Here is a 27701-nt window from a genome sequence, read left to right as displayed (position 1 = left end):
AAATGTTGTCATACAGGAAATTTGCTTCCTGAGAATTTTGTTTTCACAATTTACTTTCATTGCAGTTTGCTGTTGACTCAATCCAAATTGGCCACTGTGGCTACTGACTGCATTCTTGAGGTCATTCTTAGTTCTGAAGGAAAATTTCTGCCTTGGTATCATCCATGTAATAATTTTCCAAGTGTTGCATGGCTACCAGCCCTTGCTGTTAGTTCTTGGAAATGATACAGAAACCTAATGATCTGCTCATAATGGGTCTCTGCGACACTCTTAGCATGCAACTTTGGTTTTGCTTTTCAGATGAGCTGGGAAAGACAAGTATCTTGAGGTGTAACTAATACTTTGACTTCGAAGTTGCATACTTGGTAGTTCATATACATATACAATCTGTCTCACACACCTGGAAAGCAAAGGCAGAAATGAGCACTCTTCAAAATATAGTTATTTATCACTTAACGTAAGATTGTGATGATGGTTGCCTTTCCAGCTCCTGATATAAAAAGCACTATGGAGTTTACTCTTGAGAAGAGGCAGTTCAGGATGAGGAACTGTGGTGAATCATCTACAGTTCCTTTCAAAACAGAAAGCCAGGGATCTTTGGAGGTAAATGATGGCAGTGCTCAAAAGGCTATAATCTACTGTTTTCTTTAGTGTGAGCCTCTTGTCAGAGATTCATGTCATTTTCAACCTGTACATTTTGTGGCTTAAATGTAATAAAACTACTCTTTCTGATGGCTTGGACTCAGGAGTCCAAAATCAAAGTTGACATGTTAAACAAATATTAGGTTGATTAATTATACATATAGAAGTAGATTCTTTTGTAGATCCATTTAATCTCCCCTAAATATTCCCCATATGTTTACCAACATGTAACTGATTTGCAGAAACTGAGTTCAGGAAAGGAGTCACCTTTACTTGTACCTGAAGCCCTCCATGTTTTTATTTTATTCTTAAATTCAAGTGGTTTTGTTCCATGATGCTCTTACACAAATATAATCTTCCCTACACTTGTTAAAGTCAGGGGCAATGCATGCAAGAGAGAGAGAAAAGGAAGAATATTAATTGCAAATGTAAATTCATTGGAAGTAGAGTATCTTGAATGTTTTAAGGTGGCTTCAGAAATGTATATATTACTTATATTTCAATTCTTTGGGCTCACACCACTGTTTAGACTCAAGTGGATTTTAATGTCAAATACATAGATGAATATCACAATGTATGCATCATTTTTTGTTCAGATTTGTAATAAGCAGTGAGAATCAAAAGTGTCACAAAAATAATCAACTGTTCCCCAGACAAAATGGATTCTGGTGGATAAGCTGCTGGGAGATGCCTTACAAATAATTCTTCTCACTAAAGAAGCAAAAATAGAACTAAACCCATGGTTCTCAGAATCTAAGAACAGTATATTTTAGATGTAAGTCCAGTAAAATCAAGGAGAACTAATTGGAAATTCCTAGTGAAAGAAACATTATATTTGCCAATTTCTATTCATATTTTCCCCTTTTCCCCTTTATGTATATATAAGTACCACCGATGGATGTGCGAGATATAATGTTGTCTCTACAAGTCAGTACCAAAGTGTGTGTTTTTTGTGTGTGCTTTTTATTATTCATAGATGTAAATTCAGAAAAAAATTAAGAGGCATGATTTTCCCACAGAGGCAGACATACTGTTAATGTACATGGTCAGTGTGCTGGGAGAAATCTGTGTTGGACTGTCACAGGGAGATAGCAGCAGACATTGAAATCAGAATTCTTATTCCAAGAAAAGATGGGGGGAACTTATTTATGAATAGAGGTCTTCCTTATTTCTATACTTCATACCCTGTCAACAGAGAAGTTGATCATTTAATTCTAAGTGAGGAAAACATACTGAAAATCAAAATAAAAAAACACTCTATATAAGCTTCTAGAGAGAGAAACATTATTTCTAGTATTTCATTTTTATTTAACTGAGATAAGTAAGTGCTATAAATGTCCAAAATAAAGAAATTAGAAATGTGGTTTAGCACAGTCAGGGATGACAATTATTCATCAGAAATACCTATTCATTTTTTCCTATTTATTTTTCTTCACTTTTCAATGGCATGATTGCCTAACAGACAGTTTTGATATTGATAGTTCAGGGAGGAGCAAATGCAGGCACTAATGACTTGGATGAATTTCTGCTATTTGAATTTGCTAGAGATTTTATTAAATAGCACTGTAGCTCAGGACAAGCTGATCGCATTTCACAGCCTATTTCCCCATACTCCCTAAATGATGATTTACTAAGAATGAAATGCATGTACACATACTCAGGAGCATGTGTTAAAGCTGTGCTAAACATTTTCCATGTAACTTCCAGCTGGCAACATTTTGCCAGAAAGCCTGGTACTTAGGAGTGATAAATAAATAAAATAAACAGAAACTTGTGCTGTAATAAGGAGACAGTGGAACAGCTGCAGGGCATGGAGTAAATTCAGCTTGACTTGATGTGGACACATCAGTTGGATTTTACCCAAGAGATATTAACAACATTCAGATTCCTAAAGGGAGGACTGTGGAAAGGGAAGAAAGGATCTCGCTGGGAGGTCTCTTAGCACATTTGGAAAAATAAACACAGAAATGATAAAAAATAATATTTAAGCAGCAAAATCAGCATTCACTGTCCTACTGTAGGATGTTGAACTTGTCTTGGGTAGAAAAAATGATGAACAGAGCTTTGTTTTGTTTTGTTTTGTTTGGAGGGAGAATGGGAATAAGATGGAAGGGGGGTTGGAGCCTGTTAAGGCAAATTTTGTGAGAACAGTTACCAGGTGAAGGAAAGAGAAACAATGAAGGTAAGGAAAGAAGGAGAAAAAAGAGTGTTATCAAGTGCACTTCTCAAGGGTGCTACTCATTAAAAGAAAAGAAGAACCCTCCACACATCTTTAAATATATTTGTAAGGGCAAAAGTAACACATAGCATAAATACTTCTGTCCATGAAAACATTTTCAGTTCAAGCTAAAGTGTGAAGAGTTCCTCAGCACCAGTAGTGGTAACTATAAATGTAACAGCAAAAGGTGCAATGGGTGGTGCACTTATGTCTGTTTTTCATCTTTCATGGGTGGACTCTCTTTTAATTAATTGTGTACATTAGTCTCACTAGTCTTTGCTGAACATCTTATAATAACAGCCCACTGAGGCTCATATTGTTGATGTTCTCTTGATATTTAAGGCTAAATCTAAGACTTCTTTCTCATATGAGGTTGTACTATAAGTTAAGTTTGTTATATATTCATGTTTATATCTTTAGTCACCCACATTTGAAAATCATATAAGGATCGGTGAAACCAGAAAACAGAGATCAAGCTTGTAAACCATATACATAAAATGGGTATATTGAATTCCTGTACATCGATTTCCTGTTACTCAGCTCACAGGTAGAACTTTCCGATTTGGAAACTGTAGTAGTTTTAGAGAAAGTAAAATGGAGTCACATTAATCCACACTCTCTTATGTTTTCACTCAAATGTACAAAGGAGGATAAGTGAGAATTTCCAGCATAACTATCACTCTGACTTTGTCCTGACAGGTTTGCCATGATCAAATGACTTCACTTTCCTGATACATGCTCCTCTGTCTTTTACATCCTTGATATCTTGGTTTATACACGTTCACATGCTGACTTCCTCCAGGACACCACAGCCCATCCCGATAATTGCACAGCAAAAACTACCTGCTGTGTTAGAGGTCAGCAGAAGGGCCTTAGCGGTGAAGTGGCACTTTCCTATCAAAATGCAAAATACCAGGGTGAAAGAAGTAAAGCTCAACTATTGTATGTTACAAAACTTGAGACATTCAAAGTCAAGTGTATAATTCTCATGTTCCAATACCCAGAAAAGAATGTCACAGCATGACTCCATCCTCATGATGGAGGTTGAAAGAAGAATGAAAAATAATGCAAAGTTATCTCCTTCTTGTTAAAATTTATTGTAATCTTATGTTCTTCCTCCGTTATTGCACTGAAATAAGGACATTTTTATCCCACAGTGCAACAGATAGAATATTTCATCTAAAAACTGCATGAACTCTGGATTTGATATTTTAGAACTCAGAGTACTTGTCACTTATGAATATTCATACAGACCACAGCAAGGACTAAATTCTGCCTACAATGTTACATGAGGGAAAAAACTTGGTAAATTATAAATATATAACAATATTTTATGGAATATCTGAGAAATATCAAAGGCATCCACAATAAAATTATGGTAGTAAAAACATTTGGGTTAATGCCATTGTGGACCTCATGCTTTAGAGATAAGCAAAATACAGGATTCCATCTGAAAGTCTTAGAAAATGTGGAATTTTTCAAGTTAACCTGGCAATCTTATTATCTAACAAGTGGGTCAGGTAAGTTGCAGAATGCAAAACTATTATACAAACGTTGTAAAGAGAAAACTAGGAAACCAAGCTAAACAAAGGTTTTATCTTAATGGAAAATAAGTGTTTATCTGAATAAGGGATTTACTTCCTAAAGGTCCCTCCTAGATTTTATTGACAATGATAATTAAAGACAGGAACCACAGCCTAACCATAGTACCCTAACTCCCTCTGCTAAATCATATTCCTGAGCACCACATCCAAACTGCTCTTAAGCACATCCAGGGATGGCGACTCAACCACCTCTCTGGGGAGCCTATTCCAGTACTTAACTAACCTTTCTGTAAAGAAGTGCTTCCTAACATCCTACCTAAACTTACTTTGGTGCAACTTGAGGCCATTTCCCCTTGTTCTGTCACCTGTCACCAGTGAGAAGAGACTTGTACCGCTCTCACTGTAAGCACCTTTCAGATACTGGAAGAGAGCAATAAGGTCTCCCCTCAGCCTCCTTTTCCCCAGACTAAACAGCCCCAGCTTCCTCAGCCTCTCCTCATAGGGTTGATTTTCCCCTTCACAAGACTTGTTGCCCTTCTCTGGACCTGCTCCAGTACCTTCATGTCTTTCCTGTACTGAGGTATCCAAAACTGAACACAGTACTAGAGGTAAGGGCTTACCAATGCAGAGTACAGGGGCAGGATGACTTCCCTAGTCCTGACCCCCCATAGCATTCCTGACACAAGCCAGGATGCCATTGGCCTTCTTGGCCACCTTGGCACACTGCTGGTTCATATTCGGCCGACTGTCCATCAGCACACCAAGGTCCCTTTCCGTCTGGGAGCTTTCCAGCCACACCACCCCAAGCCTGGGTTGTCTGGGGTTGTTGTGACCAAAATGTAGGACCTGACACTTGGTCCTATTGAAACTCATGCCATTAACCTTGGCCCATAGATTGAGTCTATCCAGGTCACTCTGTAGTGCCCTTCTCCCCTCAGGCAGATCAACACTTCCTCCCAACTTTATGTTGTCTGCAAACTTACTAAGGGTGCACTCAATCCCCTCATCCAGATCATCAATGAAGATGTTAAATAGAAGCGGCCCCAGCACTGAGCCCTGGGGGATGCCGCTCATGACCAGCCAACTGGATTCCACTCCATTGACCACAACTCTCTGGGCCCGGCCATCCAGCCAGCTCTTCACCCGGTGGAGCTTGTGCCCCTCCAAACCACGGGCAGCCAACTTCTCTACCAGAATGTTATGGGGGACAGTGTCAAAGGCCTTACTGAAGTCCAGGTAGACCACATAGACTGCCTTATCTTCATCTACCAAGCGGGTCACCTTGTCATAGAATGAAATTCGGTTAGTCAGGCAGGATCTACCGTTCATAAATCCATGCTGACTAGGCCTGATCCCCTGTCTGACCTTTAGTTGATCCATGATGGTTCCTGAGATTATCTGTTCCATAACCTTCCCAGGCACCGAGGTGAGACTGATGGGCCTGTAGCCTTCTGACCCTTTTTGAAGATGGGCGTCACATTCGCCTGCCTCCAATCCACCAGGACATCCCCAGTCAGCCAAGACTGCCGAAAAATTATGGAAAGTGGTATGGCAACCACATCTGCCAACTCCCTCAGCACTCTAGGGTGCAATCTGTCTGGCCCCATGGACTTGTAAACATCCAGCTTTTGAAGCAGGTCCAAAGCATGCTCTCTCTCTCTCTTGCCTCTCTTCCAGTTCAGTGTATTAGATTTTCTTTTCCCTTCTTATTAACATAACAGAAAACCACACATTTGATCTAATTGATTTGTTTCTGCCATTTCAAGGAATAAAAGTTGCCTATGGTGAAGTCTGGCAAGCTTCCGAGTCAGCAGTATATGAAGACCAGAACTTTACAGTTGATCAGATGAGAAACTTTGTTTTCTGGCATTGAATAGCTGTTAACTCAACTCTCTGCAACTCCTGAGATCATATTCCAAGATGGAAAGTCTTCAAAATTGATGCTTCGGTTTGGTTTAGTTTTTTGGTTGAAATAAAGGTCAGCCATGAGTAATCTTATTTTGCGACAAAAATAATTATTGACATGTTGGTTGTGTGTGGCAAGGGAGGAGAGACCAAACTGCCAGAGCAATAATTTCTTTACAAAAATCTTTGTGTGAACAGATTCCTGAAACAAAGAAATGAAAAAAAATATTCAGTGGCCTCAAATCAAACTTACTATTTAAGACTTCTCTTTGAAAATGAAAAATAATAATACTTTTAAAAGGTATTTAATAATGCTCCAAGCTTTCCTTTTGTTTTAGGAGTTTTCACATGTATAACAGGAAAAGGAAATTAGACAGTTTCAGAGCTTCAGCTCTGGCCTCTGTCTACAGGAATCCGGAGCCACACCACTGGCCTCTCACTGATATTTCCTTCCTAACAGACTGTAGGCAGAGGAGCTGGAACTCTATCAGGCACTTGAAAATATTCCACTTTCTCAACATAAAATTCTATTATTTCATTGACCACCACCAGCACAGATGTTTACCTGCATAACCAGGTCTGCAATGTACTTTCTAGATTTGTGCAGATAGAGAACACGCCTCCTTCTCTTCCAGACAAATGTCTTAATCTTTAGGACAAATTTTAAAATGTTCTGTAGAGATAAACATAGCTGCAAAAAAAAAAAAAAAAAAAAAAAAGACATGCCATAAGCTTAATGATTGACCAAGGTAATTCCGGTGTCTCAAAAGAAAGGGTTCTTTTGGAGTATTGTGAGTGAACCAAAGTGAAAGAAACAATTCTGGTTCTCTCACTCAGAGTGACAGTTTCCATTTCCTAAATGGCTTTGCTGTCAGTACTTGCTGCTTATAATCGCAGTTTACTTTATTTGGGTATGTCTTCCATCTTCTGTCTAGGTCTCATTTCTATAGAAAAGCTTTGCTTTAAGGATCTACACCTGAAGGTCTATGATTGCCAAAGAAATACCTCTGATAACTTACTTGATCTTTCCTAAAAGTATCCATGTTGAGATTACTTTTATGGTGGTGCCTGCCAGATCACATTCCCAAGTCTTTATTTTCCTCAGGCAGGAGAACTGAAGACGTTCAAAGAGAGCAACATTTGCTTTCTGGGAGCCTACTAATGCTTTAGTCTATGTCAGAGAAGCGTGTCCTCATGCACCAGGTGCTGAGTATCATATTCTGTCTTCAGTTAAATGCACAAAAAATCATTAAAATCAATGAACAGGTAGAAGTGAATGAGTAGTGTTTAGCTCAGAAATTCTGAGCTCTCATCTGTAGGCTTAATAATCTATTGATAGAATCATCCTGTACTCCGAAAGCATGCCACCGCTCACTATAACATGTTGTGATTGTGCCGTGCTTTCAGCAAAGGTGGGTCGTGTGTTTAAGAATGACATTTGCTTTACCATTCTGCCTGAATTGTGGATAATGTTTTAATAAATGGTATTTTTAAAAAGAAATATATTATTTGATAAAATTATTACTCAGACTAAATTCCATCAAATTGTCACAGTTGTTATGTGCTTAAAAAGCTTTTGCTCCTCTATTATTAAGTGGTAAAAGATTATAATTTGATAAAAATGGATACTAAAATGACTGATTTTAAAAAGTATGTTTCAATAAAATTCAGCATAAAAATTCAAAGCAAAATGTAAAAAAAAAGATTTTCTTTATTATTTTAAATCTACACATTTTAAAATATTTCAGTGAACAAATTAATGTTGTAATAGGAGATACATCACACGTACGACACACTCTTTCCAGCACCTGTTCACTCCATTATGTGGTGATTCTTCAGCACATACTTATATACTATTTTCTTCTTTACTATCATAGATGCTACATTTACACTGGAAACATTAATATGACTACAAAAGAGTCTATGGTAATGGAAAAGAAGACAGCATATTTCAATCCTGGCTGAAATCATGAAACCCTTTTTAGTCAAGGGTTTACTTCTGGGGGCAAATATAATTTCGTATCTGGTAAATGGGGTCACAGCCACATAACTGTGCAGTTACATGACTACTAAGTACATTGCACCTTATTTTTCTTCTGCACAAATGTAACAATAATCACTGTTTTTTTCCCCCCTCATTCTAGCATGAGTATGAAAATTGCAACAGGCTATTTTTTTTTTTTCTTGTTCAGGTTAAAATCAATCAAATCAAACAGCACGTAACTAAGAAGCTGGCTTTCATAAGAGAGATCTTGGGAAACAGAAGAATAGAAAGCTTTGAAGAAGTTTAAAAAATGAATGAATTACTGAAAAAAAAAGGAATTAGTAAGTTTGGTAACTGACTAAATCAGCAATATTATTGATAGGATTGAAAATGAAAATGAACTGGTATGGCTAGATGCTTCTGTTAAATAACTCAGTAGTTATCTGTCTTCAGTAAGACAGAAAATGACAGGCATTGGTGTGATCTTGAGATGTCAGCCCTTGATCCAGGTATAATTCACGGAATCCAGGAAGGAACCAGTTCCACAGAGGATTATTTTGCACTTTCCCTTGGATTTTGTCCTTCATTCATGTGTATGACAGTTACTGTGGTGACCTATATAATATTACATAATATTATATAATATCACATAATATATGTATGTATAATATACAGGCTCTTCTATAAAGTATCAGGAGTACTGGAATAGTAGAGTAAGTTATTGCAGCTCATGCTGCAATAACATCACTAACATCACTACAATACCATCTATCTCCAGCATTATCATCACAGAAACTTATTGCACACCTTTCTTCACCCTGTAAGTGGGCAAATCAAGTTTGACTCCAGTTGAAGGCAACACTTAACTCAGAAGACATATTTCTATACATTGACAGGAATCAAGCATGGCATAAATTTCAAGTTGTGTTCCAGACTAAAACTACAGCAGTGTCCTGACTGTGAAATATTGAGGAGAGGTAATTAATCAATCCATCAATCAATAAAATAAAACCAGGACAATGCATTCTGAAAGGATAAATGAATGATTTTAAAATCTGTGGTGTAATAGTCTGAGAACTTAAACATATTTTTTTGAATATGCCAGTGGGCCAGGTATCACTACTGGAAACTGAACCTAAGATCAGACAAGCCAAAGTGTACAGTGTGACCTGTGGACAATATAGAAAGCACTGGAAGACAGGAGTGTAAAGTGCAACAAAATACAGTCTGTTGGATGCTTAAAAAGTTTTATCTCTTTGGCTAAAAATAGCACTTAAATATTAAGGGATTCTTGCTTGCTAATACAAACACAGGGCTGGTTTTCAAAGTAGTACTTATTTATACCTTTTTTATACTGAGGCCCTCTAAACTTCTCCTGTAAAATACTATGTCACCGTTTCATATAAAACTGTCTACTAGAAGGGACTGACATTAGTTATGAGAGAGAGTAGCATCAGCTCTTTAGACATATAACTACTGTGCCATTTTGATGTAATTCAGTTTAAATTTCAAACATTTCTATTTAACATAATCAAGTGGTATGAAATCTTCTTTTAAAATGGCAAGTATACAGTACTAGCTCAATTGGCACTTAGCAACAGTCCTTTTACAATATGCACAATAGCTTCCAGCAGGGAGTTTTTTAAGGACCATCCTTTGAGAGCACAAACTCACACATGTACAATCAGGAGACATCAAGGTTCTATCCTCAGCTCCCCTTGAGATGTTATTTAGCTAATGTGCAAATGTTACAGCTAAGCTGTTAGCCTGAAAAATAGAACAAGCAGTTGTGTGCAGGTACACAGCTTTTCTTTCTTTTTTTTTCTTTTCAGGTTATCTGCACATTAAAATTTCACACACAGTAACACCTAGATAGGTGTAGCATGTGATTTTTACTTAGTAGGTAGATTTCTACATTTAAATGCACCACTGCAGTCAAGTGCTCCTTCTTGAATAGTTTTATATAAACAGCAAAGAACTGTTGAGCAGATATACAATCGTTACTGGGTTTTCTCTGGTTAAAGTACTGCTGGAAATATATAGCTCTATCACAGGCTGCCATCACCAGTAAATACTGCTATGAGTATAGCTGTTTTATATCCAATGAAAAGATCTGGCCCTGCAGTTAGCTTTCCTCGAGAGAGTCAAATCCTGGCAAACAAGCCCCTCGTCTCAATTGTAAACCTCCCATACTTATTGGTTGCCTTCCAAAAGCTGTGCTGAACCATACAATAAGTTCAGATTTCATTAAGCCCGGGAGCAGAGGGAGTTTCTAACATGCTGCTATAATCATGGCATAATGTTCTGAACTGGATGATTGTGTTATAATCTCATTCCAGTTGGGATCTTCTTTTCCTAATAGAAGGTTTTTAAATCCAAGATAGGAATATAAGAGGGACTACAACACTGCGGTCTGCCATGTTGCTTGGACACCATGCACATGGAAAGAGCTGATGACATTGATATTATTACAGTAATACCGTCCTGGGTGTAAGGGCATATGGAAAGTTGTAGCAGCAACATGGAAACATCATGATGACAAGCCCAGGAGACTATCTCTGCCTGCTGATATATATATATATATATATATATATATATATATATATATATATATACATATATATATATATATATATAAGAATATAAATATATATAACTGGTAAAACATGTCTCTTTGTATATAATCCTTGACAACTGACAGACAGATCACTCAACCCATTTTTATCTAGTCAGGAGTTGCTGTTTTATTTATTTATTTATTTATTTTAACATAAGCACATAAAAGTGCAGTACAGTAGAAGAAAGAGAAAAGGGGCATACATGTGTACAAACCCATGCTATGGGAGAACATTGTCTTTTGCGTGAAACAATTAATTAGCAGTGTAATGAACTCTTGAAAAAGGTGTTTGGTAGTACCTCACCATAACTGAGAAATCCATGGACTAGCCCGAAAATTCTTGAAAACAAAATTAAACCGCTTTCTTTAAAGATTGTTTTAACTATTGAATAATTTAGATATGAGTTAATCAGAAGACTTTGTGAAATCGTGTTGGATTCTCACTACTGGAGAGAAAAAGTAAACAATTTCTGCGGGTCAAAATACTTCCATAGACATGTTCTAATAGCTGTGTTTTGTTTTGTTCATTTTGAAATGATGTTTCAAACTTAAACATACCTTTGCTTACTAAAGGGAACTTCAAAAATTCTGTAAGCAAAAATAAAAGCTTTGTGGTTTAGACTGATCTATTTATATAAATATTTATTTATTTTTTATTATTTTAAACCTGCAGAAGGCATTAAAACATATTGGTTTTGGATCAAAGTAATGCATTTTCTTTTTTTTTTTTTCTTTTTCTTTTTTCAGTTCAGACAGTGAAGCAGGGAATCAGTGATTTGCACAACTCTGACTGTAAGTACTCTAGGGCTTCAGTTGGTTTAGGATCTAGTCTTTAATCCAGCCTATTAAGTATGCCCATGTTCTAAATCTGCGTGATTTACCTGCTGAATAGCAAAGTAAAAGACCTATATTTTTTATTTAAGTCTACTGGCAAGGTATCAGATGCTCTTGAGACTGATGATAGCCTAAAATATTTCAGATTGATACATTCTAGCAATTAGCCAATATTAAAGTCAATTTTTTGTTTAACTATTTCAAAGCCCAGAGCAAAACTTAACTCTTTTTCAACTCCTTTCTCTGGTTTGCAGCATAAGCTGGACAATAAAACCAACATATTTGGTCCTCAGAGCCAAATGCTTTATACAAGTCTTTATTTAAAAGACTGCTAAGAGTGCACAGTAACTCATGAGATGGTTGATGGTGGTTCACTGGCCATACCAGTTTGAGTGGTTGTCTCTCCCCGTAGACATGTCATCTAGGTAGACACAACAAAAAGCAAGACTGACACTCAGTGGTGCAAGAGAATAATGTCTTTTTTTTTTTAATTTTATTTTATTTATTTTTTTTAATACTATGGAGACTATTTACATTTGACCTCTCCTGTTACTGAGGTAAAGTGGGACTGGTGCAGTCTGCTTGAGAATTCACTTCACTGGTCCCAACATTTAATTTTCACTTTTTGTCTCTTGAGTGTTTTAAATCTTTTTTGTGGGGTTCAAAATCTGAAGTGAGCAATTTAAAAAAAAAAAAAAAAGGCGACAAGTAGAACATTGTCCTTTTATTTATTTATTTATTTTAACAGAATCATTTTATAATTGTAGACAGTTAAAAAAATACATCTATAACAAGCTCCAAACTAATTCTTGGCTGCCTTACAGCTAGAAAAAGCTTAACTAATTTTGAACTGTTAAAAAAATCATCTGGGCAGATGAACCTGCCTGCCAAGTTTTAGGTGGATGAGATCCAAAGTAGCTGAGGTATTAAATGCGAAAACTCAGTTCCTACAGTTGAAATGCCAAGCTACAGCATCAGGATCCCGATGCTGTAACTTTTAAGAGGGCTAAGTGGTGTAATACTTTACATAATTATTTTACTCATGAGCAAAAGGGCCTAACACTTGTAAGCAGGCCTTTATGTTACAGGGGTTTTTTCTTCAGAAGCGAGTGCCAATCATATCACCAAACAAGACTGTGCTTTGCACTGATATGCCACCATATTTTCTGGACTTGCTGCCTAATGCAATATCAAAAGATTTTGGAAGTCCACTGGTTATGGTTTTAAGGGTTACTAAGCAAATATTTAATTATTTACATTAAATCCATTAGGGCAACAAAGGCTAAATGAAACTTATCTCACCTCATTCCTTTTTTTCTGTTTATCGTGGTAATATACAGTACACTATCTGGCAGAATATCAAGAGCTAAAAGTCAGATTTCTCTGATGTTAGTGCACTAGCAGCTTGAACAGCCATTTTCCTGCCAATTTAAACTTTTACTTTTTAATGAAGAATTTAAACCAGAAAAGTAAAACATTCCTTGTGTTTTCTCTTTACTAGGAAGCAAAAGTTTAAATTGGCACTGACTTCTAGATCTCTTGTTTAAAATCTTATTGAATAAAAGCTAGTAATTCTGTTTAAATCCTTGGACTTATCTAATATACATAATAATAAAATAATAATACCAAAAGAAGAGTAAACAGAATTAAAAACAAAGCAACAACAAAAAAAGACCACAACAAATACATTTTATACATTTTATTTTGAAGGAAGTGGTTGCTCTTTCATTTCTTGTTTATTAATTCTAAGGAAAGTCATTCAGGCCTAACTCAAGACAAATTTCTCCTTTAGGTGTAACCTCAAATCTTTCTCAAAATATTCAGCAACATAAAATACACACAGAACTTTTTACGTCTATGCCTAAACCATCAAAGGAAGATTATTTCTACTCTTTGAAATAACACTGCAGACTGCTGAGTCTTTATATTTCAAGTTTAGGAACTCCACTAAGAGGTCTCCAAAACTGGCTAGTGCTGCCACTGTCAAAGGGCACAAGAGACACTCTGATGCCCTGGACCAAAAGAAAATTGTATCTACTCACCTTTCTTCCCACATGCCCTCCACATTTTCTTTTGATGGATTTGGACTAAATAACTGCTACAGTCTATGGGACAGGACTACTGTGCACAGTTGTGATTTTACAGCTGCTGTTCAGAGTTGCTGACAATTTTGTGACTGATTCTGAGGCCTTTGCACAAGCAGTAGCATAATCTGGTCATAGCTCACAGATGGTGTGACATACTGCATGTGAGACATCCATCTACTGACCTAGACAGTAAACAACTTATCTAGCTATTAAGGCAAGAGGAGTTGCCTGAGGCTGTGCTTATCCCAGTCACTTTCATATTTCAGACAATGTCATTTTCCCAGTGGCTGAACTGCCCTCCCTCTGACAGGAGCTTGATGTTATACTACCTTGAGAATCTAAGCTATTGCAGCTACTCAGAGCATAAGTTTAAACCCATGCTTATGTACTTAACTTTGTTGACAAATGGAAAGATGTCATACCATCAAGGGTCTACAAATGGGCTTGTCTTAAAAGGCAACGGACTTTTGTAGCTCTCATTTCTTTGTATTACAGGTGCTCTGCTCCTGAGAGAAGGCATACTTGCTCTACTCTTCGCGTAAGATGATCAACTGGGGATATGGTGACACTGAAGTCATAAATAGGTACAAAGTGTATCCACAGTGCTCTTTAGGAGCAAGATTTCATAACACCAATAAGTGCTTTCAGTTTGTATTTATGCTCCAGGCCAGGCTGGATGGGTTCCTGAGCAGCCCGATCTAGTGGGTGGAAACCTGCCCATGGCAAGTGGTTGGAATTAAAAATTCCTTCCAACCTTTGTAATCCTTGTAAGACTTAGTGCACCTGCTCATGAAAATGAAACTGTTTTATCAGTGGTGTAAGTACTTGAACTTCATTTGAAACAAACAAGCAAACAAAATGGCAACGTAACTCCAGCAACATCTGCACTAACCTACACCATCATGCACAGGTGTCTCAGAGCTTAGAACTCATTGGAACCATGGTTCATATTTAAAAACTATCTGCTGCTGTGATTACCAGATATACTGAATTAAAACTGTATTCAGACTGACTGCAGTTTTGTGTGTTATTAGACACCTCCCGTGTTGAAATGGCTTTTCAGACAGGCTTATACATTGTACAGCTCCTTATGTGTCCAAGAGACAAAGAAACATTCAGTCTCTACAAAACAGAGAGGAATTGACTTAGATGGGCTTCATAGGAGTTTTGACTCCCTAGATGTCACAAAAGTCAAAAATGGTGAACTGCTTGAAGAAACGCTGGAAAATTTGATGGTGATTCTTTGAAGAAAATATAAATGAAGATCTGTACCAGAGTATCTTCTCTGAAGTCCTCCTTCCTTCAGGTTCACAATGCTATCAGCAGCACAAAAGGGTGGCAGTTCTATTTGTTGCAAGTGGAGGCTGATAGCTCCAAACTGTGATGGTCCCCTCACAAAAACAATGACTCCATGCGGAGTACCCTGGTATCTGTGAATATCTGACCAGATATTATCAGGCATCTTTTCTGATCTGGTTGCCAAGGAACTTACCTGCAGACATGTATCAGACATGCATAGCCATTCTACAAAGAACTGATTCTTTGCTTAAGTCCTTGAAATTTCTCTTTACATGTGGCTGAATAAAACACAAATTGCTCATCCAATGTGAACTATGAACCCAATGCTTAAAACCAAATAAATGCAGAAATGGGCTGAAGTATTTGCCCAAAGCATTTTTATCAGTCAAAGGCAAGAAATGTACATTGCAATTTTACACCACAAGAAAATAACCATTGTGTACTTGAGATGTCCACAGAAAAAGAAAAAAATGTAATATGAATGTTTCTGTATTAAACCAAGTTCATTGTTGTATAATTTTCTAACCAAAATTACATCCAAATCCTTCCAAAGTAAGCATGTCTCCAAAATGTCTTCTTTCCTGAAACATTCCTATGTATCAAGCTTTTCTCTAAACTTTAATTCTGAAAAAATAGAAGAAATCCATGTATCATTTGAGGGTTCGTTTCCCTTCATCTGCACCCTTTCTCATCATGGACTGTATTGACAACTTTGGTTAGCTTGGCTGCTTCCTTTTTAATCCATGGAAAACTAAACTTGGCCAAATGTAGTTTGTTCCCTTTTCCTTTTCCACACTGTCTCAACTTTCCTGGCTCATATGTTATATAAGCTGAAGGAGTCTGAGTTAGTTCCTCACAAATCTGCATGGGAGGAAAGAGAAGGGACAAGAAGATAATGGTAAACCAGTCAGAAATGATATTGTTCACAGCTATAGATGCATACAGCAGGTGGCGTGTGCAATGGATGCCTTTGTGTTTCCTCATGCAGATGATTTGGTAGCACATGACTAAACCCTGAGTGCAGACACACTGGAGGCTCTGGAGATATTTTCTCAGTTTATGGGGTGAGGGCAAAAAGCAGAATATATATTTCAAAGCATGTTAGATATTTCTTAAATACTTGATGGTACATATACTGAGTGTTTAGCACATGCATTATGTCTCAAAGTATTCATGCATGGATATTTACTTTTATTATTTATAGACCAGTTACAACACCCAGCTCACTTCCAAGCATCAAGAGTAAATCTATATTTCACACTTATTTTTATAACTGATAGTAAATCTTGTAGATGGTGTGAGTACTGTGAAACTTGTCTGACCTTGAGCAAGAAGAAAACCACACAGGAAGACTTCTATCTCAATAAGCATCTAGGTGTGCCTGAAAATTGTTGCTTATTTACAGCCAGAAACTGTTTGAATCTACCCGAGGTTTCTTACTGAAATGCAAGAACACACGTTCTTAACCCCAAAATCTCAAAGCCAGAAACATTTTCCTTCAGTGGACTGAGCAATGTGTGGGGCCGGAGTTTTTTGGAAAGGTTTTAATCATGGTTCACCAAGAAATGTACACATCAGCATTAAACATCCATATCCAACTGAAATATCAACATCAGGAAGAACACCAGTACTGTATTCTGTGGCTTGCACTCCACCATAGGCTTGTGCTGCTCAAAAATGTTCCACATGGCTCTCTGCCTTGTGCCAATGCTGCTCTCACGAATCAGAAGACTGCTAGTAAAAAAAGAAGCCGGTTAGAACTGCCAGAGACTAACAGATGTTAAGGCTGGGAGAAAACACTGCAATCATCTATGATGATATAAAACAAGGAATTTCCCAAAGGCTATAAGTGGTATCAATCTATAATTACAAAAACTGGAGAGACAAAAATATTTTTCAGGTAATTAGCACCTGGAATTTTAGCTCTCTATATTAGTCGGAAGCTATGCTTGAACAGTTCTGCATGATATGCCTTTTTGGGGCTCTGAAAGGCAAAGTGTAATGACCGTGCGCCTGAATCGTCTTTCTTCCAAAAGAGATTTGCTACTTTCAGAGCACACATGGTGGAAAGAGTTCCTGAAATACAATCTTTTGGCACTGTTTGTTCTGAGGGTGCTGGTTAGTCACTGAGAATATGAACAGTATAGACGGTGATGGATCAGCACAGTGAAATATGCTACAGACTTCTTTATCTTGCTCACATGTTGTAATGAGATAGACTATGTCATATCAGATACACAGCAGAACAAATGTTTTCTGAGAACATGTTAAGTTGGGTGTTTTTAGAGGAACAGCCTTGAGCTAATGATGTCAAGGCTTCTCTGTGCAAGTAAAATTCTAAAGGCTGGGTGCACATTTTAGTTTCAACTCCCTTTATGCTATCTTGTGAGAGAGTCTTGTATTCAAGACAAACTGTTTGAAACTTTACTTGCTTCAATATAAATATTTGTCTTTACACGTGCACATATGGAATGTTAATCCTGAAGTAGTACTAAGATCACTGCTTTGGAAATAATATCTGCTTGGAGGCATATTCATTCTAATCATGCAATGTCCACTGTTTCTGGAAGTACGGGTCAGTTCTAGGTTAAAAAGTGTATCAAGTGGGGCAAAGAAGTAAATATTACAGAAAGACTCTATTGTATCAAGAATACACTGAGGCTCTAGAGGACTACATTTGCTGATAATCGTGTAGGGTACTGAGTAAAATGTACTATATTTAGATAGAAATGTGTTTTTTTTTTCTATAAAAAATGTTCTACCTTTGAGAATACAGAGACATTAAATTTGTTGTGTTGCATCCAAATGGAATTTCATGTAGAACAGATCTCACCTGGATTTATTAAAAAACACCCATGTTCTCCCATAGTCTTGGAACCTCTTGCTTGTCTTGCAAGTCATAGTTTGGTGATTTCCTAAGAAGAAGGCAACAGGTAATTCTGCATGCATAAGACAATGGTTCTTCCTTTGAAAATCTATTCAACCATTTCTTCATGGATTTGTTAGAGTTTTAGCCTTCACAAGATCCACCAAGTTCCCTGATTTAATTATGGATTTAGTAGAGAAGAATTTCTTTTAATCTTTTAAATCTCTACTTGATCTTTTCACTTTTGATGAGTATCATGGTAAACAATCATGTATTCTTCACCATACTATTGACTGTATGGAATAACCCTGTCACTGACATATCTATCTTCTTACCCTCTCCTGGTTATCATCTCTTTTACAGATAATTCCTCCATACCTATGATCACTACCTTTTCATTGTGTGCAACTTTACTTATTTTGTTTACTCATTAAATTTTATCTTTTTTTTTTTTTTTTTTTTTGGAACAGGACACTCAGAACTTCACTTAAGAGAAGTAACCATAGATTTATAAAGGCATAAAGAGAAGGTTATGAAAGAAGTCAAAACACTCATTTGCCCACAGTGGAATAAAGAACTATTTCTACAGATATAAATACTTAATGCTAGTTTTCCCTTCCCAAATATTAATAAGTAGAAAACCTTATTACAAAGAAAAACATAAACCTGTTCAAAAATGCATCCATCAAAAGCAATACACAATTCTTACGTGAAAATATAGGGAAACTGTGAGACAAGAAGTCAACTATTCCGAAGATCACACAACTTCACATTAATATCTCAAAATTTCCACAGAAGAAATGCAGACGTTTTAGCCAAACCTTTATAATCATCTTCCATCAACTTAAATAACTGATGTTTAGCAGTAAATTCATGGGAGCTGCAAGTGTTCAAACTGTGGAAAAATTTGGCCTCTCTTAGAATTTGACCCTGAAAATAGTGAAGCTAGTGAATGAGTCACTTTAAAGAAAGCTTTTGAGCATGTAATGGTAACCATGTGGGCATATGTACTAATGTCAATTCATCGTTTCTGTATCCCACTGTTCAGTGGGAGCTCAACCCAAGATCTGTGATGTAAGCCTAAAACCCTATAATGCTCTCATTCAGTGACATAAAATCTTCAATAAATGGATCCTTCCAAAATGTCAAAATAGAGATCAGAAATTAGGCGTATACCTCCTTGTACTTATACAGTGTATTTTATATGAGAACTGCTCCAAAAGTGATGCCTGCCACTCAATTACTTTGGCTCACAATGTCAGAGGCAGATGTTGGTGGCACAGCAGAGGTTGAACAGTGCACTAGAGCTTTACAGTTGTGATTACTGGGACAGCACGAGTCTCTGCATATATGATCTTATTATTATACATGGCTCATAGTTATCTGTAATCTTTTCTTCCTTGCCTTTTTTTCCCAATGCTAAAACTAACTTGAAACTACAACATTAAATACTTACTTATGACAAAAAGATTAGTTAGAAAAGTTGGGTGCTAGATGAAATTTTAAGTAAAATCCTTATTATTTGATTATGCATTATGGCTGAGCAAGATCATTTTGATTCATTCTATCCCAAACTAATTCTCCTTCCCTAATGACCCAGAAGTTGGCCCATTTTATGCTTGTTATTCCCAGGAAAACAAAAAATGCAGTTATATTTGTTGATAAAAGAGTTTTGTACTTTGTGTTTTAAGATTTTGTCTTAGCATACACAAAAACTAGAACAAAAACATCATGCAAATATATGAAAGGTTACCATATTCTCCTTCTGAAATCTAGTGCTAAAATTATTTTACTACCATTGCAAATAAATTTTGTCATTATAAAGAAAACATGCACTTTATTCTGGGACTACAAGAAGACAAAGGCATGGATACGTTCCTACTTTGTCCCATCTAATTTCCACACTGTCTAATCATTTTAAGGAATGTAACTTTAAAGTTTATAAAGTTAATATATAGACTAAACCTATAAAGACATAAGCCTTTGAAAGTTCTACAAACTTCTAAATATAAGTACACTCTGAAAAACAGTCCTCTTTAAGAGCAAATTTCAATGCTTCACATTCTTGCTTCCATAATTAAAGACCTGATTGAAAATTTGGTACTCTGAACACAACAGAAGGAATGTTCTCCAGACCTGAGGTGCAAATCAGTTTTTGAAATTGCTATGTGTGTGCAAGAAAGAGAGACAGAGACAGAAGAAGAAATATGTGCAAAACAGAGCCTGGCTTGGCAGGAGTTTTATATTCTGCTGCTAGAAGAGTTTGTTTTGCAGCAGAGCTGTCAGTACTACTGCCCACATTATAAACTTTCCTGAACATAAAGTATATTGTAGTAAATTTTAGTATCATTCATAATCCCAGTATGGTGTTATGTAATCCACAAAGATTTTGATTGATTTTTTCACTTCCAGATGCTGTACTCCTGCTGCATTATCTGATCAACCACCCTGGTACTTAACGTGCAACAGATTGAAAGGATGAGTTTCCCTGCATGGATCCAAATGCAGGCTAAAAATTAATGCAGGATAAAATATTCCACTTAAACTTGACTATTTTATTCCCCTGTACGTGGATGCCTTTTAGACTTCACCAGCATGACAACAGTATGGAACAAAAAAAGGGCACTGAGTTTCCATGCATCACTTCTATTATTCTCTGCTCCTGTTGTCCCTCAGCCCCTCACAAACAATTGCATCTTTTCCCCATCCTTATCCTCATTCACCTTGTGAAGCTGAAGGAAATGCTTATCCACTGAGCAGTTTAGGGTTGCTTCTAAATCTGCGATGCTCAGACAAAAAGTAGGAGATGTAGGTGGACAGAGAAATTCTATGCCTACAGTGGGGGAATATACCAAATTTGCCTCTCATGAGAAAATTATGTGGGTACAGTAGGATTAGGTGTGGAACTATTATTTGTGTTTTTACACATTTAAATACATTATCTAATGGGGAGTAAGTGCTGTATTCAACAGGCCTACCGGTAAGTGTTCTGCCTAATTTATGTCACCTTTTTTTTCTGGACTGTAAATTACTTTCATAGCGCTCGTATAGATATAGATCATAAAACAAGCAATTTTTATTTTTTATTTTTTAAGCCACAGCAGAAGCATCTTCATTTACATGGAGGAACTGACTGAAGTGGAATAGTTAGTGGGGCTATTGGCAGTGAGAACAGTTCAGGTCATATATGATGACTGGCTCAGTGCACTTCTCACAGCAGCACTTAGTTGTCTTGGGAACATTTCCATAAAGTTTTCCCTATCCTGGATGCTGTAAGCAGCTCTGTGAACAGGACTTCACCTTTTATTATAAAACTAGAAAAAGAGTGAGGAGATCCCCATTTGCCTTTGCCACATGTGTTTGATTTGATTCCCTTGTCTCTGTCAGACACACTTCAGCCTCCTCCTCGAGCACTTTAGTCCTGGACTTTTCTGTCTACCCTGGTTTCCATCAGAACTCTGATAGAGCAAGTGGTATTGCGTCAATAAGCACTTTAGTGCAAAACTACTCAATCATTTGAAGGGATATGTGACAGTGAAGATAGTCTAGCTTTTACATTTTTTATTACACTAGGGCTATTTTTTCTTTCTTTTCCATTCTTATTATTAACCTTTTTATAGAAAATTGGCTTACCAAGAATTTATGAATTAGCAAGTCTATTATAATGATGAATGGTAATTACCATTTAAATCCTGAGTCATTCATCAGCTTGTTCACCATATGTCAGGTGATACAAGAGTGCATGAATACTTGTCTGGTGAATATTTCTCAGCTGATTGTTATATTTGCATGAACTTTGGACCTGTATGCCAAATACTAGGTGAATAAAAATTAAAACAATGGGGAACAAATAAAACATTTTTATGGGTAACGCAAGAAGGCAAATTGTCTAATACTAATGCTAATGAGTGAAGCTACCAGCAATAAGAGTAACTGTTGTAAGTTACACTTACTAGTATTAATATTAGACAATTGTTATTTTGTTTTGTTTTCTTCTTAGGAAGAGTAAATATGGTTCTTAGCTTTTCTGCAAATATAGAGAAAAGCTTACAATGACAAATAAAACTTTATAAGATTTTAAGATTATTTGGTAAGCAATTCTTTTTTACAAAGAAAAAGAAATGTTTAGAAAAGAGACCTTCAATTAGCCCACTAAGGGCCAATTTCAGGTCTAGTCTGAAAATTCTTGAGTATTACTGCCCTTACTGCGTGTTTCTTTAGAAGTGTTAAGGGACCTAGTGGCTGGTGTCAAATCTCAGACAACAGGTGTCTACAAGGCCCAACCAGCATTTTAATTGATCCTAACAGTCACCTCCCATGTTGGTCTTTAAGGGGGAAAAATGAATGGGCAGAAGATCTGAGCTATCACACAGCCTCCTTATCCAACCAAGAGTATACTAATGGCAAGGCACAGGGGCAAATTCAGTTCTGCTGTCAGTGCCAGATCGTGGGGATGTAAATGCAAGATTTCTGCCTAAAGGGTTCTCAGCTCACCTTCTCTCAAAGAATGAAACAATAAAAAAGTATCCTCTAGATCTAACATACTGAATCATCTTTTTAGATCTGAGTGAAGTTACTGTAACACGAACGGGTGCCAAGTGATAAAAATTCTCCAAAGTTAGTATTAATGATTGTAACTCTATTTCTTTTCATCTTGATGTACTGTATATCCTGTAGGTTTAACAGTCCATTAATTGAAGCCAACTTTCTGAATGATCATTTAATTCTTGAAATGTAACTATAGACTAGGAAGAAAATACTAAAATATTAATCCTGGCATCAGACAGCAAATGTTAGAACCAAAAGCTTAATGGCAATGAGCTGAACAGAACATAACAAGTCTGCTATTCTAACAAAATACAGTCTCTGCCTCTGCCTGGCCTGGGAACGTTCTTTCCCTATAAGCCTTTGAACACAGATGAACATAAAGTAACGGTTAAACTGAGCAATATTGCATAGCTAAACTGCAGGGATCTTGCTCAGTTATGTAGCTGGGGAAAAATAACCTAAAAATATTGTTTTATTTAAGCTTCTGATGGTATACCTATCAATACCCAGTTTTCTCTGTGGTACTAGAACTGTAGTTGTAGAACAATAACAACAGCTCTGTATACTTTTCCAAGGTGCTGTTATATGAAAAGAAATAGATTTTCAAATTTTGAGAGGAAAAGAAAAAAAGCAGTTATGGAATTTCCTGTTGGATCTTCTCAGCATTGGACTGAGCCATAACTGTGACTAACACATGAAAATCTTTCAAACATTCAACTCTACACATAAAATTGGAAAGGTGACCCCAGAAGTAAGATTCACCACCAACCTACATCTTATTGCTTGTGGCTTTGTGTTTTATTCAGTTTTACTTATTCAGGACCGTGTCTGAATTTAAGTATAGTCGGCTGATATATTTTAAAATTAAAAACGCTTTCTTCCTTTACTGGTGGAATTAGATTGATACCAAATAATTTTTGAATATAATATTTTACATAAACGATAAGTGCCAGTGGTTCAAAAGGTTTGCAAACAGAATATAAGGGCACAAGATGGAAGCATACAGAGGAAGACTGATGAAGAAATAAATCTGCATACTAAAAGAAAGATAAGTGAAAGAGTCAAAATATTAGCAAATTTATCTAGGGAACTTTTGAATGAAAAACAAAACAGAACAAAATAAAACCACATACACAGAAAAACAAAACCCTCACAAACAAGTAAAAAAACCCCTGGTGTATCGTTAGGAAAAGGGTTAGTATCCGTGTCCATTTTCAGCAATAGGCTCACAGAGTGAGCCATTACTCGGACATACGGATGGATATCAGAATCCTTCTCCAGCCTCTGTTGTATTCTTTACAGTTTAAGCAGTCTATAAAATAGCATGTTTTCTTTGGCGGCTCATAAGTCATTACCAATATGGTTTTGGATACCTGCAAAAGGCATCCACTATTCAGCTCTATGTAATGAGCCACAAATCTGGTAAAGATAACACTTCTGTTTCTGATTCAAAAGAAAAAAAAAAAAAAAATAGTGTAGTAATCAGGTGAGTGTTCTTTCAAGGAAAATGCTAAAAAAACAGCCCTGAATGGTGGCAGATACTGTATCCCTGGATCAGCAAAAAAAGACCAAAGTTTCCCATTGACGCCTCCCACCGGAGGCCCCAGTATTCCTAAGGCCGCCTCTGTATGTCAGCATGTGAAGCTGATCTTTCCCAGCTGACGCTGGGCTGAAATTTCTTGGAAGCAGCTGGGGTGGAGATGTGCCAGACAACCTTAAAAAATAAATCAGTTACAAGTGAACCAGGGCAACCCCCAAGGCCCAGAGGTAGGGCGGGTGTTTTGCTACATGCATTACTAATTAACTGTGAAAAGTTTTGAGCGATCCCAAATTTTTTTGTGAGTACCAGCTACCTTTTATAAAAAAGGCCATAAAAAGAAGGTAGAAAACACAGTTCCAGTAACTGAAGTTAAGCATACCAGGGTTTTTTTTTGGGGGGGAGGAAATATTAAAAAAATAATTTTTATTTTATTTTTAACTTAATGTGTTTCTTCATGTCAGACACAGTGTTCCTTATCATAACTCATCTGACATAACCCAGAGTGATGCGACATTTTTATAATCCTTTCCCCCCACCCCGTCCCCCAATAATTCTTTTCCAGACAAAAATTACTTCAGCCTGCACAAAGCCTTTGGACTCTGTCCTAACTAGCCAAAACTTAACCTGCACTTAAGAGTTCTGAATCACTGGGAAAAAATAGGTCTCTCTGCTCTACCTTGGGGTTCATTTTACAGTTGGGAGTGAATATTCCAGACCCTGCACACTGTGAGTTCAGGGGCCTCAAGGGAGAGTAGGAATTGTACTCAAACAGCTTGATCTTGGCTAACTGCAGTAAAGCAATCAAAGTTTTTCACATTTAAAAAATACAAAACAAAACAAACAGGGGACTGCAAGAGCCTTAAGTTTTATCAACAACAAACAAATGAAATGCACAGTTTTGCAATACCTAAAGCCTATGAAGGCAGGAGCTTCATGCTTCAGTTACAGCCTGATTATTTTGCTGGCCTTTCCAGACATCTTTCAAGTGAAAATACGGTTTATTTGCATCATTTTATGCAACAGTTGTAATCTAAAAACTTTATAGCAGCCTATGTCATAGAGGAAGGAGATTTCTAGGTTTGTCTGTCTGCCAGAAGCAGCTTGCTCTCATTCTATGAGGACACAGCCCACTGATTATGGCCGGGCAAAATTTCAATTGCATGCTCTTTCTGCCGATAGTCAGCTTAGCTGAGCATGACACATGGATGATTATAGCTCACGTGTACCTCCAGGATGATAGAGAACAGAGACATTTGAACCAGTGAACCACTGAATTGGTACTAGGCGATCATACCAGCCACTATCTTTCCTGTGCTTCAACCCGTCTAGCTGGTAAAGTCACGAAAAACAGGGCTGAGAAGGTGCATTTTGTAATTGATGGAAAAGTAATTTATTATGCCTTAGCTGCATCAGTACATGTAGAGTTGTTCTGTGCAGGACCCTGAGCCATGTGTAGGCACTCTGCAGCCCTCCTGAGAGCTTGTCTGCCTTTCTACACTCTTATCCCTTGGAGCCTTGAGAGGATCTAAATGAGAAGAGTGTAGTTCCACAAGCTCAGACAAGTCCTTGTGCCCCTACCAGGCTGAGTGTACCAACAAGCCTAGTGGTGCTGGTATTACAGCCCAATACAAATTAGATGTGTTGGAAAAACAGGCTTAAAGTGCATGGCCTCAGCTAGCACCACATTAAGAACCTCATAATTTCCTTGAAAAGCCCATGTGTGTCCCAGAAAGTGAATGTGTATATACATGCCTGTGTGTATATTTTATACTATATTGCATGCATATAGTATTTAATCAATATTCTTAATAACAGAAAGTTAAAGGAAAGGAAAGCAGGTGCTCAATGAAAACCAGATACCAAATCTGAGCTTAGCTTTCCTGAGTAACTAAATGAAAAAGGTGGAGGTAAAATAGAAATAGCTATTAGATTAGATTAGGATTCAGTCCAGGGGGGTTATATGCAAAGTCAAGCCCCAAGGAGATACTTCCTTGTCAGAATTCTTGCTGGTAACTGCTGCAGAACCAGATAAAACTGGCTTTTAACAACATATATCCTGGTTGGGTTTGTTTGTTTTTTTGTTTTTCATGTGCTTTGCCAAAGGGCACGAGGATATTTTCTAATCAAGGTGGAAATGTGAACAAGGATTTTATTTTAGGAAATCTTCTTTCCCCAATAATAGAAGTAGGCAATTACTGTGTCTTAAGGATCTATTCATCTACCTAACAGCTAGTGCAAAAACTGGTGTAAATGACCTGTAGGTATAAGATTAGTTGAAATTAAAAATGAAGATGGAAGTTGACGTACTGAATTTAGTCTAAAAATTCACATACCAACAATACTATTTCAAAAAAAAAAAATAGATTTAATTGTAACCATGTATTTAGTTACTAGAAAGGCTTGATTTTGACTAAAATACTTTGATAGAAAATTGAGATAATTGAAGAGAAACAAGTGGAACTATTCCTCCATTTTCAGAACGAAACCCTTACAACCCCTTACCTCATTTTAAATTAAAGAGTTGTTACAGAAACATGAAACCAATAAATAAAAAACAAGACAAAACAGAAAAACATCAAATATGTGGTTTGCTGGAATTACTGTAGTGATTGTAAACAGAAGCAGGTGGGTTTGCAAAAGTTATGAAGTGAAAGCACATCCTAACAAATAATATTGCCTGCAATACCTTGACCTGGTGTAATACCAACCAAACCATCTTTAACAACAGCATTTAAATTGCAGAACTAACATGGCCAGTTTCTAGACCTTGACTTTGTCTGGTAAGGAGATCCCTGATGTGGAGGGGACTATTACTAAGATTCTGTAGTTATCCTCTGCACTGAATGAAAAAAATATTCATGCCTTTAGGGGTTGTGGGTCCTTGCTGTGATTTACATAACTTACTGTGAGCAGCCATGGCAGGCACCAATTATAGAGAACTTTGGAACTGCTCTACCTGTAGCTCCCAGTGGAAGCCATGTTTCTGTTGTATTAAATCTGTTCAGAAATGACAATGGGAGGAAAAAAATAAAATGAAAATGGTGCTGTGAACATTATAAAGTAAACCCTTTGGAACAACAATATATGTACTGTGGTGCAATTGATAATGCAATTTTGCTCAGCATTTCCAAGGATCCAAAAAAAGAGAAAAAAGAAAAAAAGTTAAAAAAAAAAAAAGGGAAATCCTAACAAGAGAGAAGCTGTAATGTCGTTATGCCTCTCACAGCCACTGATGTTTTGGCAGGCGATGATCTAGAAGGTTGAAATGTTACTGTTTTATGTTTGGTTTGGAAAGGGAATAAGGCCAGGTGAACAGGATAGTACATGTGCCAAAGTGTCATCATATGCTGTGCAGGGAAGGATTTCTGAATGTCAGCTTGAATCCAAAATGTGCTGAAAACAGACCCAAAAGCTTATGGAGGTATTGGAAATAAAACTTAGTATGGAAGTCTCTGTAAAGTAGTCAGCTGAGCTACTCAGCTGCTTAGTTGGGTCAGCTGGGACATGCTGCCACCTCCACAGGAGAAAATAAGAAGCTGGAGCCACATTTGCATCTCCCCATGTATGCAGCCTTGCATGGAAGGATGAGCTACTGGTGCTGTGGTGCACCTGTGCAC

General features: G+C 37.0%; 1 long non-coding RNA gene across 1 annotated transcript in view; it reads left to right on the top strand.

Annotated features, from left to right (window-relative positions):
- Nucleotides 1–15684, top strand: part of LOC146762311 (uncharacterized) — a 20378-nt gene extending 4694 nt beyond the window's left edge. The window contains exons 2-3 of the long non-coding RNA XR_014939717.1: nt 11658–11702; nt 14327–15684. This is a non-coding gene — a long non-coding RNA (uncharacterized LOC146762311). The remainder of the gene's footprint in view (nt 1–11657; nt 11703–14326) is intronic.
- The last annotated feature ends 12017 nt before the right edge of the window (nt 15685–27701 follow it).

This window comes from Coturnix japonica, chromosome 1 (genome assembly GCF_054131305.1).
Source record: "Coturnix japonica strain WE chromosome 1, WE-NBRP24, whole genome shotgun sequence".
NCBI classification, from domain to species: Eukaryota; Metazoa; Chordata; class Aves; order Galliformes; family Phasianidae; genus Coturnix; species Coturnix japonica.
This window is presented reverse-complemented; position numbering and strand designations above follow the sequence as displayed.